The sequence below is a fragment of the Callorhinus ursinus genome, unplaced genomic scaffold, assembly GCF_003265705.2.
Source record: "Callorhinus ursinus isolate GAN/ISIS: 27379988/994484 unplaced genomic scaffold, GSC_fseal_2.0 scaffold32, whole genome shotgun sequence".
Lineage (NCBI taxonomy): Eukaryota > Metazoa > Chordata > Mammalia > Carnivora > Otariidae > Callorhinus > Callorhinus ursinus.
The window spans coordinates 2,393,879-2,412,488 of record NW_027397094.1 but is presented as its reverse complement, the minus strand read 5'-3'; the positions used below and the strand labels follow the sequence as shown (position 1 = coordinate 2,412,488).

The 18,610-nt window shown below is 38.0% G+C and overlaps 1 protein-coding gene and 1 long non-coding RNA gene across 3 annotated transcripts in view; one reads left to right on the top strand and one right to left on the bottom strand.

The window, feature by feature from the left end:
* PCDH15 (protocadherin related 15) overlaps positions 1 to 18,610 on the bottom strand; it is a 1,645,434-nt gene that overhangs the window by 1,060,136 nt on the left and 566,688 nt on the right. The gene's annotated exons all lie outside the window — the stretch shown is intronic.
* LOC112808058 (uncharacterized) overlaps positions 5,564 to 18,610 on the top strand; it is a 22,358-nt gene continuing 9,311 nt past the window's right edge. For both annotated transcript variants that reach the window (XR_003204251.2, XR_012374242.1), the window contains exons 1-2: positions 5,564 to 6,129; positions 10,557 to 10,676. This is a non-coding gene — a long non-coding RNA (uncharacterized lncRNA). The remainder of the gene's footprint in view (positions 6,130 to 10,556; positions 10,677 to 18,610) is intronic.

Sequence of the window (18,610 nt, the reverse complement as noted above, 5' to 3'; positions counted from 1 at the left end):
GAAAGCCAACATGAATAAGTTCATTAACTGGTGCGAAGGAAAGACAATAATCAAGAATTAGATCAAGTGTCTGGTCTAAAAAAAAAATAGACAAGTAAACACAGAAAGAGGTAACATTTTTGAGGTTTTGGTTTTGTTTTCTTTTTGATTATGAGAAATTAAAATATAGTTTCCCCGATATAAACAAATTTACCTTTTTAAATTTATGACGATTCAAGCAGCATTTAAGTTACCAAAACATAGAAAAAAAAGGCAGCCTTCAAATCATTAAGATTAAATCATATATACCATTTTATTGTTATGAGATTTTGTTGTTATATTCATTAACGGAATACTGCAAGCAGGAAGCTACTGATACACTTGAAGGAAAAGATTAAACTATACACCCCAAATATCTAAAAATTAAACTCTCCAAAATACATAAACTAGAACTTACTGCAGTTGAAAAACAAAAATAGTTTAAAGAAAAATGTATGAAATTATAAAATTCAATCTGAGGGGCGCCTGGGGGGCTCAGTGGTTGAGCATCTGGCTCTTCATTTCAGCTCAGGTCATGATCTCGGGGTCCTGGGATCGAGCCTTGCATTAGGCTCTGCGCTGAGTGGGCACTCTGCTTGAGGATTCTCTCTCTCCTTCTGCCCTCTGCCCCTTCCCCCACCCGAATTCTCTCTGTCTCTCTCAAATAAATAAATATTTAAAAAATAAAATAGCGGTGCTTGGGTAGCTTAGTCAGTTAAGCGTCTGACTCCTGGTTTCAGCTCAGGTCATGATCTCAGGGTCGTGAGATCGAGCCCCTATAGGGCTTTGTGCTCTGCGCGGAGTCTGCTTAAGATTTTCCCTCTCCCTCTGCCCTCTCCCCCACCACCACGTGCATTTTCTTTCTCTCTCAAATAAATAAATCTTTAAAAATTTTAAAATAAAATAAAACCCAATTTGAATATGGTCATGAAGTTTCAAATTTACGTACTTTTTTTTAAATAGAGCTATCAAACTTGTTCTGAAAATAAAACTCCCATTCACATTTTAACTTCTTCAATACCAGAATAAAGAGATAACTCACTTCTGACTAGATTTTCATGAAGAAACCGACTTCAGAAATTGATAGACACTACCACACAAGCCAACCTTGTTAGGATAATGAATATCAAGCAACCTACCTACGGATATGCGATTGCCTACCAGGTAGCACAACAGATGTAATCAGAAACATCATATGACCCATTGGACCGACAGTAGACCGAGCATGGGAAAGGCTGGGTAAGCATTTGCAATGTTTTGTAAGTAGTCTAAGCACTAAATAAATACTGTGAAAAACATATAATAGAATTTCAGTAATGAGCTACTTAATGACCAGTAATGTAAATTTACTGTTCACAGGCCTTTACGTTTGTAAGACCAACCAGAGGAATACCTAGACATCTTGTTTCACAGTTTTATTTCTTTAAAGAGTGTTTTGTTTTGTTTTTTAAGAAAAAAATCCATAGTATAGTTCACAACTGCTTATATTATTTTCTGAATTGGGAAAAATGTTCCATACAATATGGTAAAACTCCCCTGAAACCCAATTCTAAATTATTTCCAACAGCGCACAACTAGACCTATTTTTCAGAGCATATGGTGCTTCTTAGTAAATTTGTCTAACAGTCATTTGCATTTATTTTAGATTTATCATGTTTCCTTGGAGAAGAAAAGTTATATCCATGCAACTCCAACAGTGAGTCAGTAAATACACACATATAAGTAAAATACTTTATGAAATATTTTGTTAACATTTAATATAGAGACATAGATCAAAGCTTTTGAAAGTTTCTTTTTAAAAAATACCTGCCAAAAGCCCTGACAAAGAAAAACAAATAATCACCTCTCCTGCTAGAAAAGTGAAAGGATATGCATGAGCGAAGAAATCTGAATTCTATCTCCCCCACTCCTTTGAGGCACCGCCAGCAAATTGTAACGGTAGGAGCAATAGAAAACTACTGATGTAGTTCAGTTTAAGCAACGTTTTACATGTTATTATTTTGATTCCCAGAAAAACGTATGAAGCACCTTTGATAGTCCCAATTTAGATCAGAAATTAAGACTATGAGAGGTAGGTAACTGGCTCGTGCAATAAGACATGGGGCTAGCTAGTTGCATGGCTATGAAAAGAACACAGAGAAGTAGTATGTTTTTACTTCTAACCTCGTATCATTTAAATATGTTTTGGAATGTATTTTGGCATAGTCTCAGTACTGTTTAGTGTTTTAGTACTGTTTTCAGGTAGACGTGATACTCCTCAAATCTTTAATGCCAATTACTCAACAATCTGGGAATTGGCACATAAATATTAGTGAAATTACATTGTGTATGCCTTTGACAATTTTGTGCTTGGATCTCCTGCAATTATCTTTGTTCTCATCACCCGAATGACCAAAACTACTATGAGAGAATGAGAACCAAATATCCTTCTCTGATTTTATGAATTCTGGGTAACTACAAAACTCAGTTTAAGTATCTGGACATCAAAACCTGCCTGGGCCAAAGCAATTTGGAGAAAAAAGAATGAAGCTGGAGGTATCACAACCCCATTTTCAAGATATACTACAAGGCTATCATAATCAAAACAGTGGGGTCCTGACACAAAAATAGGCACATAGATCAGTGGTACAGGATAGAGAGCCCGGAAATAAACCCACACCTGTATGGTCAATTATCTACAACAAAGGAGGCAAGAATAAACAGTGGGGAAAAGACCATCTCTTCAACAAACGGTGCTGGGAAAACTTAAGGGCCACATGCAAAAGAATGAAACTGGACTACTTTCTTATGCCATATACAAAAATAAATTCAAAACAGATTAAAGTTCTAAAGGTAAGAAATGAAACCATAAAACTCCTAAGAGAAAACATAGGCAGTAATCTCCCTGACATCAGCCTTAGCAACATATTTATGGGTACATCTCCTAAAGCAAGGGAAACAAAAGCAAAAGTAAACTACTGAGACTACACCAAAATAAAACAGCTTTCACACAGCAGAGGAAATAATAAAACGAAAGAGCAGCCTACTGAATGGGAGAAGGTATTTGCAAATGATATATTTCATAAGGGGTTCAAATCCAGAGTATATAAAGAACAACTCAACACCAAAAATAGAAATAATCCAATTGTAAAAAGTGTCAGAGGTCCTAAATAGACACTTTCCAAAGAATACTTACAGATGATTCAAGTTCCTAAGCACTTAACTATTCCAGTATATAGCTCATCATATTTTTTTTTCATTTCCCTTTCATTTGTTTACTTTCACATTATGATAGCATGGACCTAAGTACCATGTTTAAAGATGGCAATATGTGTTCTTATATTTCTTTTAAAAGTGTGTTTTCTTGTATAGCTAAAGCAGATTGCTTTTAGTATTTGCATAAAATATCACTGCCCATTCCACTGCTTATAATTTGTGCCCTCAGGTTTATGGAAGTTTTTTGAAAACACCATAGAGATAGCATCTATTGTGACTAGTCTTAAACTTGTGAATTTAGTTTATTAGCTGCTTTTGTGACTTATCATTTAGTCTGTTTTTAAGCTTCTTTCTTTTTCCTTCCTTTGATTTTTTTTTTACCTGAAATAGCACTGAATTTGCCTCATCCTTACTGAATTATTTGTATATACATTTCTAAGTTAATAATCATTTTAATTGTTTTGCATTTTTTTAACTGCTGTCTCTCTTTTAACTTCTGTTAAGACTACTGAGGCACCTGCTCTCCACCTACCCCCTAATAATAGGAAAAAAAAATCTGTTCTGTTTTCCTAGTTCACTGTGATGTGTCTAGGAAATATTCACACTTATTCTGCCTGGGGTTTTTCGTGCCTCTTGAGTCTCAATATTTCTGTCATCAGATCTAGAAATCCTCATGCATTTCTCCCCATGTTGGTCTCCGCACTGGGAGTGGAGCCTACTGAAGAAAAATAATAATAAAAAATATAAGTAAATAAATAATCCAATCAAAATAAGTTACAAATTGTCAGCCTCCTTTGAATTTCCATCCAGTGTTGTTTGTGCAAAGATCTTTTTAACTAGGTAATATATAGTACGTATTTACATAAACCATCATTGCTAATTAGGAATTTCGAGATGATCAACAAGATATTTATGTTCCAATTTGTTACCATTTTAGTCAGTTGTTCAAGGTTTGTGGCAAAATTCAAATCTCTCTTCATCCTTTTAGTGTTACACTGGATTGGTCTCCAGTCACGTGAGTAACAAATAATGAGATGTGAACGTTAAACAGAAAAGAAGGGAAAAAAATCCCCTAGGAATAGCCATAATGTTTTAGTTCTTTGTAGTAATTTAAGAAAGAACATTAGTTAGTTCCAGATGCCTGCTTTAAACTATTATGGCAATTCAAAACTTCCTGAATAAAATTTAAAAAGAAAAAAAATGCAATTCCTAGCAATAATCATTTGTGAAATAACAAAGCCTCAAAATATTCTTTGTAAGTTTCTATTTCTTGCTTTGAAGTCCCAATTTATTTTCATTTATCTTGCATTTTAAATGCTATTGAACATGATTTGAAAAGACACTTTGTACTTTTGTACTGAATACATGCTCAGCATGGGTGATTATTTGGGAATGTGGTGTTTAATCAATAGTATTGGCTGTTCTCTTTCTAAAAGTGCTAATTCAATGCACAAAAAAAACATTGTTATCACAAATGGGTGTAATCTGTCTTTGACAACATTAATTTAATGTAACAATAATAACTGGATTCATATAAATATATTATTCCACTCATTGAGTAGATGTAATTATATGGAGAAAAGTTCTTTTCACCGCCATAGAATCAGAGGTCATTGCAAAAAAGAAAAAATCCAGGAATACAGACTACTATATATAACCAAACATTTTTGGTTTAATGGGCCAATAAAAAGTAAACTGATATAAAAATGGAAACTGAAGATTATCTTGGCTTGCAACCAATTACTCATTCCACACACACAGGGTCACAGACCCAACTGAAAGAGGGTAAATCGGAAGATGGGTTTTTTTTTTTTAAAGATTTTATTTATTTATTTGACAGAGAGAGAGAGAGACAGAGTGAGCACAAGCAGAGGGAGTGGCAGGCAGAGGCAGAGGGAGAAGCAGGCTCCCCACAGAGAAGGGGGAGCCCGATGCGGGACTCGATCCCAGGACTCCGGGATCATGACTTGAGCCGAAGGCAGTCGCTTGAACCAACTGAGCCACCCAGGCTCCTTCGGAAGATGGGTTTTCTGACTTCCTGTGTTTTCCACCATAATAACAGTAATGTCTCAAATGCCTCAGGCATTTTTCATTTAAAAAAGAACAACTGTGTTCATGCATGTTGACCTTCCAAGCATATCTATTATGGACAAACAACAGGTGTTAGATCAGGTAAGGAGCCATGCCTGAAATCACACGACCTATTAAGCAGGAGACCAAAGAGAAAACTGATGTCTTTCAACAACCTTCCGTGAGACTGGGAACGGAATGATCTGGAGTATGCCAGAAGTCACAAATGGCTGATGTCATGTCCTCTGTGAAGTCGTCTCGCAGCACTCTGCCCACTAGCTCAGGAAAGCACGAGGGACTCCCATAAAAACAGGGGGATTCCTCTCTGTAGAGGAATTCCAAGCAAAGGCAAAACTACTTTGAAAAAGGGATCTGCCCACAGTCTAAAAACCAGAAGACTATCCTGGAAAAAGGCTCCACTGCCCAAAAGGTAGAGAAGATATTACAACCTCATAGAGAAGTTAACAGTGAAGAAGAATTTATCGTCCAAGCCCTGGGAATGAAACAGATGATCAATTGATAGAAAGATAGCTAGATGTATTTGTGTGAATGTCTACGTGTCAAAGGGGACCAGGAGATACTAGAATAATAGGATAATGCAAAAAGAAAAGGAAAGGGAGTCTGGCAGAAAGCCTTGTGAATTCCAGTATTTAAGATAGTGGAGAAGATTCATTTTTATCAGCAACAGAGAAGGAAAACCACCGTACATGGTGTTAGACAGTCCGGACAGGGCAGCGTGTAAAGAGGGCGAGTGTGCGCAAATCGGTCAGAGACGGCTCAGAGTCCTGCTAAGAAGTCTGCGAAGTGTCCCTTGTATGTGACGGCACAGACACCGCTGGATGCCAGGTACAAGACCTTCCTTGAATGGAGCTGGGAATGGTGTGGTGAAGAAATGAAAGAATCTACATTAAACATGTGCTGAATTTTGTAATTGAAGAAGATGAATGTTATTTTAATGTCGTGAAAATAGCAACCATCCCTCATCCAACAAAATAAAAAAAATCAGAATTTAGAGCAATAACTGAAAAATATTTCTTATGTATAGCTGTTCTAAAAATAACATTTTTTTCCACTTTTCCATCTGAAATATAACTGGCCTCTTGTCTATAATTTTGCTGTTATTTAAATTCATGCTCATTTAAAGGAGCAGGATTATATAAACCTACATGTCAAAAATATGATTCCAAACTTCAGAGTGCTAGCATCCTGATGTTGAGTCTTTTCAAAATTTAAAAATATATAGCTTTAAAAAATCTGTTTTCTTTTTATTCAAAGTACATTTTGTTACCTGAATCTGGCTTCACTCAGCCCTTTGTCATTCCCAGTTAATGTGGAAATATGCACAGGAAATTTCATCTTTCCAAAGCAAATCCATAAAAGCAAGTACAGGACTTTAAATTGTGAATTTGGGCCATTAACTTCAGATGTCAAAAACAGCATATTCTAGCATCTACAAAGCAGTTGCCGGATACAAAGTATCCTTTAGCAGATTGATTTTTCCAAATAATATAAAAATATTAGAAAATTTTATAAGAAATATAAATATTCTTCATAGTTTGTAAATCCAGTAAAATTAAATACTGTATACATACAGTTCCAATTTCTATGAGTTCTTATAAGTGTATTAATTTTCCTATTTCAGACTAAAAAAATAGAATTTATAAGAACCCAAGTATTATTATGACTGGCATTTAAAAGATTATTATCTTTATCAGAGAATCCTTAAACTAGAAATATTTATAAAATGCACATGCATGTGTATGACATTCTATGTGTATAACACTTATTAGCACTCTTGTAATCGTTGGGGAGTATCCATTATCATATCACTGTAAGTTCATGTCTAATGGTCATTTATTTTGTATATATATTTTAGGGACAAAAGAGATCTAAGCTATAACCATTTCATAAATGTGTGTTATTTGTGCCTCTTCTAATGTTTTTGTCACCTCTCGTCTTGCATTAAATTTCCATGGATTATATGTGATGACTGGTATTTCAAGGTGTTGCAGTACAAATTAATTATTTGGAAATAAAAGAGTACATTTAAGCTCATAACCTTTTTCGAAGAACTAAGGAAAATGAGGCAGGGTGGATTTTCAATGCCCCGCATCTAAAGCATTAGGGCAGAGGTAGTTATAGCAGGTTTTGTAGGTATAATATAAGAAAGGGGCTTAGGGATTATCTTTTTTTAATTGTTTTATTGTTATGTTAATCACCATACATTACATCATTAGTTTTTGAGGTAGTGTTCCATGATTCATTGTTTGTGCATAACACCCAGTGCTCCACGCAGAACGTGCCCTCCTCAATACCCATCAACAGGCTAACCCATCCCCCCACCCCCCTCCCCTCTAGAACCCTCAGTTAGTTTTTCAGAGTCCATCGTCTCTCATGGTTCATCTCCCCCTCTGACTTACTCCCCTACATTCTTTGGCTTGGGGATTAGCTTAACTTCAGACAAAATACAATCTTTGTGAAGATTTTTACAGTTTGTTGTTGTTGCTGTTTAAATCTGTATTTTACACACATTTTATGGCTGGGGGGGCATTTGGTCCATGGAAACCTTCGAATACTCTGCTAGCTAAACGGTGTCAGTCATAATTCTCACTGTCCCTGGATGGGAGGGACAACCGTGAAGTTCGAGTATGGGATAGATCTAGTCTTTATAAAAAAACAAAACGAGACACTATTTTTGTCAGGATGGGGGGTGAAGTTTATATCTGTTGCCACCACGGTGAACACATTGGTGTTTCCCCATTATAAAACCTTTATACTCTTATTTCATCGCAGAGTGATGAGGAAGACAGTGTTGAAACCACTTTCCTCTTAATCGATGATACTGAACGGAGCTTCTTGGTAGAACTATTTCTATCCCACCCTCCAAAACATGCATTCCATATGACCACCATTCTCTGATCCAAGCAGAATCATACTTTTACAGAAGATAAAAACTCGAGTAACTTGGGAATCCTGAAATTTGTGTTTATTACACCCACTTACTATCTACTTGGATACCCATCCCTTGTTGATTGATCCCTCGAGTCAAACCATTTTCTGAGGGGCTTATCTCTAATTAGTTCATGGATTTACTCTTCCCTAGTAGCCCAGCTACTGAGACTGCATTTTAATTCTCGACTCTGACTTCCGATTTTTTTTTCTCTTTTCTTTTTTTCTCTTTATTCTCAATTTTTCTCTTAGTTCATTCATTATTAACACCCAGGGCCACTAATGCTGATTCGACTCTCTTTTTTCCTACTTAATAATCGTAACAGCATTTCTAAAGCTGTACTATATGTTATTATATGTGATAATCTAACAAGAATACAGATTACAATTCAATCAAAAATAAAGGGTACGATTTTACCATTCCTTTATAATCTAACTTGATTAGTTCTGAAGTAAAAAAGAAACATTGGTACCTAAAGTAGGACTACTTTGCTCTTTCTATATGTCATTATCCTCATCCAGAATTGTTTATCAACATCTATTTTAACTTACAGCTTTCCCTGTGCAACTTATAGACATTAAGTTGCCTGTCTGATGTCCTAAAACTGTCCAGAGTAGCCCTTCATTGAGATCGAATTCCAATGCTCTTTCTTGTAAAGACTCTGCAAGGATATTTTGAAAAGGAAAAGCAGAGAAGTATTGGAAATCTCCATTTTTACTGTAGTAAATTTATTGGGGAATATTCATTAATTTAAATTTCCCTAGATGTGGGGTGCCTGGGTGGCTCAGTCGTTAAGCATCTGCCTTCGGCTCAGATCGTGATCCTAGGATACTGGGATTGAGCCCTGCATAGGGCTCCCTGCTCAGAGGGAAGCCTGCTTCTCCCTTTCCCTCCGCTGCTCCCCCTGCTTGTGTTCCCTCTCTATCTCTCTCTCTGTCAAATAAATAAATAAAAATCTTTTAAAAAATAGTAAGTTTCCCTAGATGTAATTTTAAGCCATCCAAATCAACCATCAAAAGTCTTCTTAATTCAAAGAAGATAAAACTTTAATTGTTCAATGCATATTGTAATAGCTTTTAGGCATGCCTTAATTAGGACATATTTAGGAAAAGCACTTTAGGAAAATATAGGAAAAAATGGCAAAACCAGCAAGCACTGGGTTAAGAATCAGGTGGAGTTCAGTACTGGACAAAAATCCACTAACCATCACTGGTGGAAACTACATCACTCCTTATTATGAAAATTAACGATTAAGGGTAAAATTAAGCCATTTACCACCATTCCTCTTTAAGAGAAATTGAGGGACATTTCTTACTACAGAAGACCACCATCCAGTAAAAGTAGAAAGAATAGTAGGATCAGAAGTCACATTTCAGGGATGCCTGGGTGGCTCAGTCGGTTAAGCATCTATCTTCAGCTCAGGTCATGATCTCAGGGTCCTGAGATCGAGTCCCGCATCAGGCTCCCTGCTCTTTGGGGAGTCTGCTTATGCCTCTCCCTCTGTCCCTTCTCCTGCTCATGCTCTCTCTCTCTCTTAAATAAATAAAATCTTTAAAAAAATTAGTGTAAACTTCTAAAAGACTAAGGTTGCAAATCTGAGTTGCTCGGGTCCATATGCTACGTTGGCGAGGGTATTCCACTTATAGATGCTGAATCCCCTTGTAGGCAAATCTGTGCACACGACACCCACAGTCTTCTCCTGATGTTTAACTGTGTGCACAAAAGTCAGGAGCAGGCTGAGAGTCAGAACCTGGCCTAGGTGGGTTTTCTGGGCCAGGTCTGGAGGGGAACTAGACCGTCTCCCATGGGGCATAGCAGGGATATACTGGCTCTCTCTTCTCTTCAACTGTGTATTGACTTGATATAGTTTTGGGTGATTTGGATGTTTGCACAATCCTCTGCACTCCTCTGCTCTCCCACGGTAGCCTAAAACAGATCTACCCTGGACTTAAGAGGATGACATAACGTAATTACTGGGAGTCAGCCTTGCTGGTTCCAGTAACTGCAGAGTGACTGAGGGACTAGTCCAAATCCAAGTTGCTGTAAAATGCCAACCGATAGTTGGTTTACAGCGTGATACCATTAATGACAAGTAAGCCAGGGGAGACCAAGGCACACAGTCCTCCAATTAACTCTCCCCCAGCCACTGAAACTAGGAACCACTTCTCCTCTTTCCACGGAGCTTATGATCACTCAAGCAGTTTCTGAAAAAGTGTACATAATTAGTGGGGATTAATGAATACTGAAATCATTAAATATCACCAGGAATAATGTTGACTGATGCCCTTGCCTTGACCTTGATCAAAATCCTCTCCTGATTCAGACTAACAGCAGGAAGAACATCTGTGAAGAGAGCTAGCGCTGGCTCACCCACACAAGTTTCTCCTGGAAGAAAAGTCACAAAGGCCTCCCAACCCACGGGAACTCTGTTCAAGCCAGCACTGTATGAATCCACACAGGGTCACACACACAACAAAGCTCTCCTTCGACCAGAGACACGGTTTTTCAAATTTCAAGTCATCCCCACAGCACTTTTTTATAGGGGAGAGACTTTAAACAAAACATGTCAACTTTTGAAAAAAATAATTTTTGAAATTTTCTTTTAGTTGCACTCACAAACCTGCATGTGTATGCGTGCTGTGGGTGACACTGAGAATTTTATTATTAGGGTACAGTCAAAAATGCTTGAAGGTTCTAAGAGTTAAAGGGACAGCTGAGAGTTAAAAAGACTCCATCCCTTTCCTGCGTTTTCTACCCTAAGAAGTGGGGGGGACTTTAGGAAAACCCCTCCATCAATAAAGCTGAGGTTTATGAAATCTTTTCTCTCAACAGTGGTGAAGCTCGAGAAAATGCACAGAAGCCACATTCTTGTTCATTTCTTGGGACCATAAACGATATTTATAATAATTACTATCAAAGGTGATTCCTTGTGGCATATAACTTCTATTTTTGTATTCATAGTTACATTATGCTACATCTCTTCATATTTACAGGGATCCTTGCTGTCTATGGGCTGCTTGTTCCAAGACCAAGAGAAATATCTATACCATTACTAAACATGCAAAATAATCTATTTTAACCCTGCAATCTAAATAGAAGAGTGAAACAAAATTCTTGATTAACAACCAAACTTCATCATTTTGTTTACAGTGAAAATGATTAATTGTCTTCTAATGGGTAAATCGATACCTCGCTTAATTGTATCTGCTTCTCAGAATTGGGTACCTCTAGTTCATTAACTCTTTTAAATAACAGCCTGCCTTGGAAAACTGCACAAAACTTATTAACGTTTCTTTTAAAGCCTTGATAAATCGTCCAGTCTCTTGAATCTTACTCACTAAGTCTGCATTAACAACAATGAAACTATGGTACCCGGACATATTGTATATAATCTGAGAAAAATAAAATGAAGAAGACTTCTGCTTGTTCAAAACCTCACAAAGGTGATTAGGTCATGAGTGGACCACTTGATGGTTATGGAAATCCATCATGAAATGTGGAGTCTAAAAAATTCTATTATGGAAAGTAAAAAAAGTCATAAAAGGTAAAATATTAAAGCCTGTGTGATGGGCTCACAGAAGCAGGGGAGACAGACAAAGCCCCGGGCTTCTGGGGATAATTATCTGGTGGGTGATTTATTTTTTTATTTTTTTAACTTATTGGAGGAGTTTATTATACTGATATTTCATCAAATGTAAGTTAAAGGGCTCCAAATTCAGTGACCTACTTTCTTAGCCTGCCTTAGTCTATGTGATGTTTTGACTATGCTGCAGATTTCCAGCACGCATTATGGATTTTTATCTCACTCTTACATTTTTTTTCCATTTTAAATATTTTCCTTTTATTTTTTAATAATGTTGTATTGTTATGTTAATCACCATACATTACATCATTAATTTTTGATGTAGTGTTCCATGATTCATTGCTTGTGCATAACACCCAGTGCTCCACGCAGAATGTGCCCTGTTTAATGCCCATCACCAGGCTAATACCCATCACCACTTTATCCCTCCCGAACCCTCAGTTTCTTTTTCAGAGTCCATCGTCTCTCATGGTTCCTCTCCCCCTCCGACTTACTCCCCTTCATTCTTCCCCTCCTGCTATCTTCTTCTTTTTTTCTTCACATATATTGCATTATTTGTTTCAGAAGTACAGATCCGTGATTCTTCAGTCTTGTACAATTCACAGTGCTCACCATAGCACATGCCCTCCCCAATGTCTATCACCCAGCCAGCCCATCCTTCCCACCCCCCACCACTCCAGCAACCCTCAGTTTGTTTCCTGAGATTAAGAATTCCTCATATCAGTGAGGTCATAGGATACATGTCTTTCTCTGATTGACTTATTTCACTCAGCATAACACCCTCCAGCTCCATCCACGTCGTTGCAAATGGCAAGATCTCATTCCTTTTGATGGCTGCATAATATTCCACTGTGTATAGATACCACCTCTTCTTTATCCATTCATCTGTCGATGGACATCTTGGCTCTTTCCACACTTTGGCTATTGTGGACATTGCTGCTATAAACATTGGGGTGCACGTACCCCTTCGGATCCCTACATTTGTATCTTTAGGGTAAATACCCAGTAATGCAATTGCTGGATCATAGGGTAGCTCTATTTTCAACTGTTTGAGGAATCTCCATACTGTTTTCCAGAGTGGCTGCACAAGCTTGCATTCCCACCAACAGTGTAGGAGGGTTCCCATTTCTCCACATCCCCGCCAACATCTGTCGTTTCCTGACTTGTTAATTTTAGCCATTCTGACAGGTGAGGTGGTATCTCACTGAGGTTTTGATTTGGATTTCCCTGATGCCGAGCGATGTGGAGCCCTTTTTCATGTGTCTGTTGGCCATTTGGATGTCTTCTTTGGAAAAATGTCTGTTCATGTCTTCTGCCCATTTCTTGATTGGATTATTTGTTCTTTGGGTGTTGAGTTGGATAAGTTCTTTATAGATTTTGGATACTAGCCCTTTATCTGATATGTCATTTGCAAAAATTTTCTCCCATTCTGTCGGTTGTCTTTTAGTTTTGTGGACTGTTTCTTTTGCTGTGAAAAGCTTTTTATCTTGATGAAATCCCAATAGTTCATTTTTGCCCTTGCTTCCCTTGCCTTTGGAGATGTTTCTAGGAAGAAGTTGCTTGGCTGAGGTCGAAGAGGTTGCTGCCTGTGTTCTCCTGTAGGATTTTGATGGACTCCTGTCTCATGTTTAGGTCTTTCAACCATTTGGAGTCTATTTTTGAGTGTGGTGTCAGGAAATGGTCCAGTTTCATTCTTCTGCATGTGGCCGTCCAATTTTCCCAACACCATTTGTTGAAGAGACAGTCTTTTTTCCATTGGACATTCTTTCCTGCTTTGTTAAAGATGAGTTGACCATAGAGTTGAGGGTCCATTTCTGGGCTCTCGATTCTGTTCCATTGATCGATGTGTCTGTTTTTGTGCCAGTACCAAACTGTCTTGATGATGACAGCTTTGTAATAGAGCTGGAAGTCGGGAATTGTGATGCCGCCAGCTTTGCTTTTCTTTTTCAATATTGCTCTGGCTATTCAGGGTCTCTTCTGGTTCCATACAAATTTTAGGATTATTTGTTCCATGTCTTTGAAAAAGGTGAATGGTATTTTGATGGGGATTGCATTGAATGTGTAGATTGCTCTAGGTAGCACTGACATCTTCACAATGTTTGTTCTTCCAATCCAAGAGCATGGAACGTTTTTCCATTTCTTTGTGTCTTCCTCAATTTCTTTCCTGAGTATTTTATAGTTTTCTGAATACAGATCCTTTGCCTCTTTGGTTAAATTTATTCCTAGGTATCTTACGGTTTTGGGTGCAATTGTAAATGGGATAGACTCCTTGATTTGTCTCTCTTCTGTGTTGTTGTTGGTGTATAGGAATGCCACTGATTTCTGTGCATTGATTTTATAGCCTGCCACTTTACTGAATTCTTGTATGAGTTCTAGCAGTTTTGGGGTGGAGTCTTTTGGGTTTTCCACATACAGTATCATATCATCTACAAAGAGGGAGAGTTTGACTTCCTCTTTGCCGATTTGGATGCCTTTAATTTCTTTTTGTTGTCTGATTGCTGTGGCTAGGACTTCTAATACTATGTTGAATAGCAGTGGTGAGAGTGGACATCCCTGCCGCGTTCCTGACCTTAGGGGAAAAGCTCAGAGCTTTTCTCCATTGAGAATGATATTTGCTGTAGGTTTTTCGTAGATGGCTTTTATGATATTGAGGTATGGACCCTCTATCCCTATACTCTGAAGAGTTTTGATCAAGAAAGGATGCTGTACTTTGTCAAATGCTTTTTCTGCATCTATTGAGAGGATCCTATGACTCTTGTTCTTTCTTTTGTTAATGTATTGTATCACGTTGATTGATTTGCGGATGTTGAACCAACCTTGCAGCCCAGGGATAATCCCACTTGGTCATGGTGAATAATCCTTTTAATGTACTGTTGGATCCTATTGGCTAGTATTTTGGTGAGAATATTTGCATCCATGTTCATCAAGGATATTGGTCTGTAATTCTCCTTTTTGATGGGGTCTTTGGTTTGGGGATCAAGGTAATCCTGTCCTCCTAAAATGAGTTTGGAAGTTTTCCTTCCATTTCTATTCTTCGGAACAGTTTCAGGGAATAGATATTAATTCTTCTTTAAATGTCTGATAGAATTCCCCTGGGAAGCCATCTGGCCCTGGGCTTCTGTTTCTTGGGAGATTTTTATGACTGCTTCAATTTCCTTAGTGGTTATAGGTCTGTTCAGGTTTTCTCTTTCTTCCTGGTTCAGTTTTGGTAGTTGATACATCTCTAGGAATGCACCCATTTCTTCCAGGTTATCTAATTTGCTGGCATAGAGTTGCTCATAATATGTTCTTATAATTGTTTGTATTTCTTTGGTGTTGGTTGTGATCTCTCCTCTTTCATTCATGATTTTGTTGATTTGGGTCATTTCTCTTTTCTTTTTGATCAGTCTGGCCAGGGGTTTATCAATCTTGTTAATTCTTTCAAAGAACCAGCTCCTAGTTTTGTGGATCTGTTCTACTGTTCTTTTGGTTTCTAGTTCATTGATTTCTGCTCTGATCTTTATGATTTCTCTTCTCCTGCTGGATTTAGGCTTTCTTTGCTGTTCTTTCTCCAGCCCCTGTAGGTGTAGGGTTAGGTTGTGTCTTTGAGACCTTTCTTGTTTCTTGAGAAAGGCTTGTATTGGTATATACTTTCCTCTCAGGACTGCCTTTGCTGTATCCCAAAGATTTTGAACAGTTGTGTTTTCATTTTCATTGGTTTCCATGAATTTTTTAAATTCTTCTTCAATTTCCTGGTTGACCCATTCATTCTTTAGTAGGATGCTCTTTAGCCTCTATGTATTTTAGTTCTTTCCGACTTTCCTCTTGTGATTGAGTTCCAGTTTCAAAGTATTGTGGTCTGAATATATGCAGGGAATAATCCCAATCTTTTGGTACCAGTTGAGACCTGATTTGTGACTTAGGATGTGATCAATTCTGGAGAATGTTCCATGGGCACTACAGAAGAATGTGTATTCCGTTGCTTTGGGATGGAATGTTCTGAATATGTGTGTGAAGTCCATTTGGTCCAGTGTGTCATTTAAAGTCTTTATTTCCTTGTTGATCGTTTGCTTAGATGATCTGTCCATTTCAGTCAGGGGGGTGTTAAAGTCCCCCACTGCTATTGTATTGTTGTCAATGTGTTTCTTTGCTTTTGTTATTAATGGCCTTATATAATTGGCTGCTCCCACGTTAGGGGCATAGATATTTACAATTGTTATATCTTCTTGTTGGATAGACCCTTTAAGTAGGGTATACTGTCCTTGTTCATCTCGTATTACAGTCTTTGATTTAAAATCTAATTTGTCTGATATAAGGTTTGCCACCCCATCTTTTTTTTGGTGTCCATTAGCATGGTAAATGGTTTTCGACCCCCTCACTTTCAATCTGGGGGTGTCTTTGGGTCTAAAATGAGTCTCTTGCAGACAGCATATGGATGAGACTTGTTTTTTAATCCAATGTGATAGCCTGTGTCTTTTGATTGGGGCATTGAGCCCATTTACATTCAGGGTAACTACTGAAATGTATGAATTTAGTGCCATTGTATTGCCTGTAAGGTGACTGTTACTGTATATGGTCTGTGTTCCTTTCTGATCTATGCTGCTTTTAGGCTCTCTTTTTGCTTAGAGGACCTCTACTAATATTTCTTGTAGGGCTTTAGTTTTTGTTTGTCCTGGAAGCTTTTTATCTCTCCTTCTATTTTCAATGACAGCCTAGCGGGATATAGCGTTCTTGGCTGCATATTTTTCTCGTTTAGTGCTCTGAAGATATCTTGCCAGTCCTTTCTGGCCTGCCAGGTCTCTGTGGGTCGGTCTGTTGCCAATCTAATGTTTCTACCATTGTAGGTTACATATTTCTTCTCCCGAGCTGCTTTCAGGATTTTCTCTTTGTCTCTGAGACTCGTAAGTTTTACTATTAGATGTCGTGGTGTTGACCTATTTTTACTGATTTTGAGAGGTGTTCTCTGTGCCTCCGGGATTTTGATGCCTGTTTCCTTCCCCACATTAGGTAAGTTCTCTGCTATTATTTGCTCCAATATACCTTCTGCCCCTCTCTCTCTTTCTTCTTCTTCTGGGATCCCAATTATTCTAATGTTTTTTCATCTTATCGTATCGCTTATCTCTCAAATTCTGCCCTCGTGATCCTGTAGTTGTTTCTCTCTCTTTTTCTCAGCCTCTTTATTTTCCATTATTTGTTCTTCTATATCGCTGATTCTTTCTTCTGCCTCATTTAGCCTAGCAGTTAGTGCCCCCATTTTTGATTGCACATCATTAATAGCCTTTTTGATTTCGACTTGGTTAGATTTTAGTTCTTTTATTTCTCCAGAAAGGGTGTCTCTAATAACTTCCACACTTTTTTCAAGCCCAGCTAGTATCTTTAAATCATGATTCTGAACTCTAGGCCCGACATCGTACTAATGTATTGAGTAGGTCCCTGGCAGATGGTACTACCTCTTGTTCTTTTTGCTGAGGTGACTTTTTTTGTCTCGTCATTTTGTCCAGAGGGGAATAGATGAATGAGAGAACAAAATGCTAACAGGTTAACAACATCTCCAGCAAATATACTCTATACAAATCAGAAAAGACCTGAAAGCAGGGGACAAGGAAGGGAAAGAAAGAAGAGGAAAAAAGGGAAAAAGAAAAAGATAAAAACAAACAAAAACAGAACAAAACAAAAAAAACAGAATATGATCAAATATGATCAGGCTAGTGCATATATCAGTGCCACACAATAGCTTTTGGGCCTATTTCAGTCTGTTAGAAGAAAGTGCCTGCCAAAATTTTGAAGGAAGAAAGACATATATGTACAAAATAAGGGTTGATACAATGAAGGGATTGAAGATGACTGTAAAGATGAAAATTGTAAAAGATTTTATAAAAGGAATTGAGAAGATAAGAAGTTGTTTTTAAAAAGAAAAATAAGATTTAAAAATAAAAAGAAAGATGAAAAAAAGAAAAAAAAAGGGAGAGAATGTGATCAGGCAAGAGAATAGAACAAAGCCGTACACTAGTGATTTAAGGTATATTTTGATCTATTAGAAGAAATTGTATCTCAAAATTTAAAGAGAGAACAACTCTCTCTCTCTCTCTCTATATATATATATGCCAAAAATAAGGGTAACTACTATGAAGGGAGAACAATATGACTCTAAAAATGAAAAATAAAAAAAAAAAATTTAAAAAGGCATTGGTAAGATGTTGTTTGAAAAAGGGAAAAAGAAAAATTTAAAAAAAAACAGTTAAAAATTTAACTCTGAAAAAGTAATGAATTATGTTAAAAAAGCCATGAATTTTATGTGCAGTATTCCCCTAGCGCTGGAGTTCTCCCGTTCTCCTTGATCGGTAAACTTGGTCTTGGCTTGCTGGCTGTTCGTGCTGATCTTCTGGGGGAGGGGCCTGTTGCCATGGTTCCCAAATGTCTTTGCCGGAGGCTGAATTGCCCCGCCTTTGTGAGTCCGGGCTAAGCAAGCTGCTCGGGTTTGCTCTCGGGAGCTTTTGTTCCCTGCAAACTCTCGGTACAGCTTTGGAGGACCAGGGTGAAAGTGGTGGCCTCCCAATCTCCACCCGGAGGAGCTGAGAACTCGGGGCCCCGCTCCTCAGTGCGCCCCCAGAGAAAAGCAGTCACTCCCGTGTCCCCGGTCTCCGGCCGCACTCCGTGCTCACCCGGCCTGTGATCGAGCGTTGCTATCTCTGGCACCCGACCCCGTGTGGAGTCTCCAAACCCAGCAGATCCCTGCGGTGCGCTCCCGCGCCGCTCCTCCTGGGGGACGAAGGGGAGTCTCCCCGGATCTGCCGCCTGTTGGGTCCCTGCTGGAG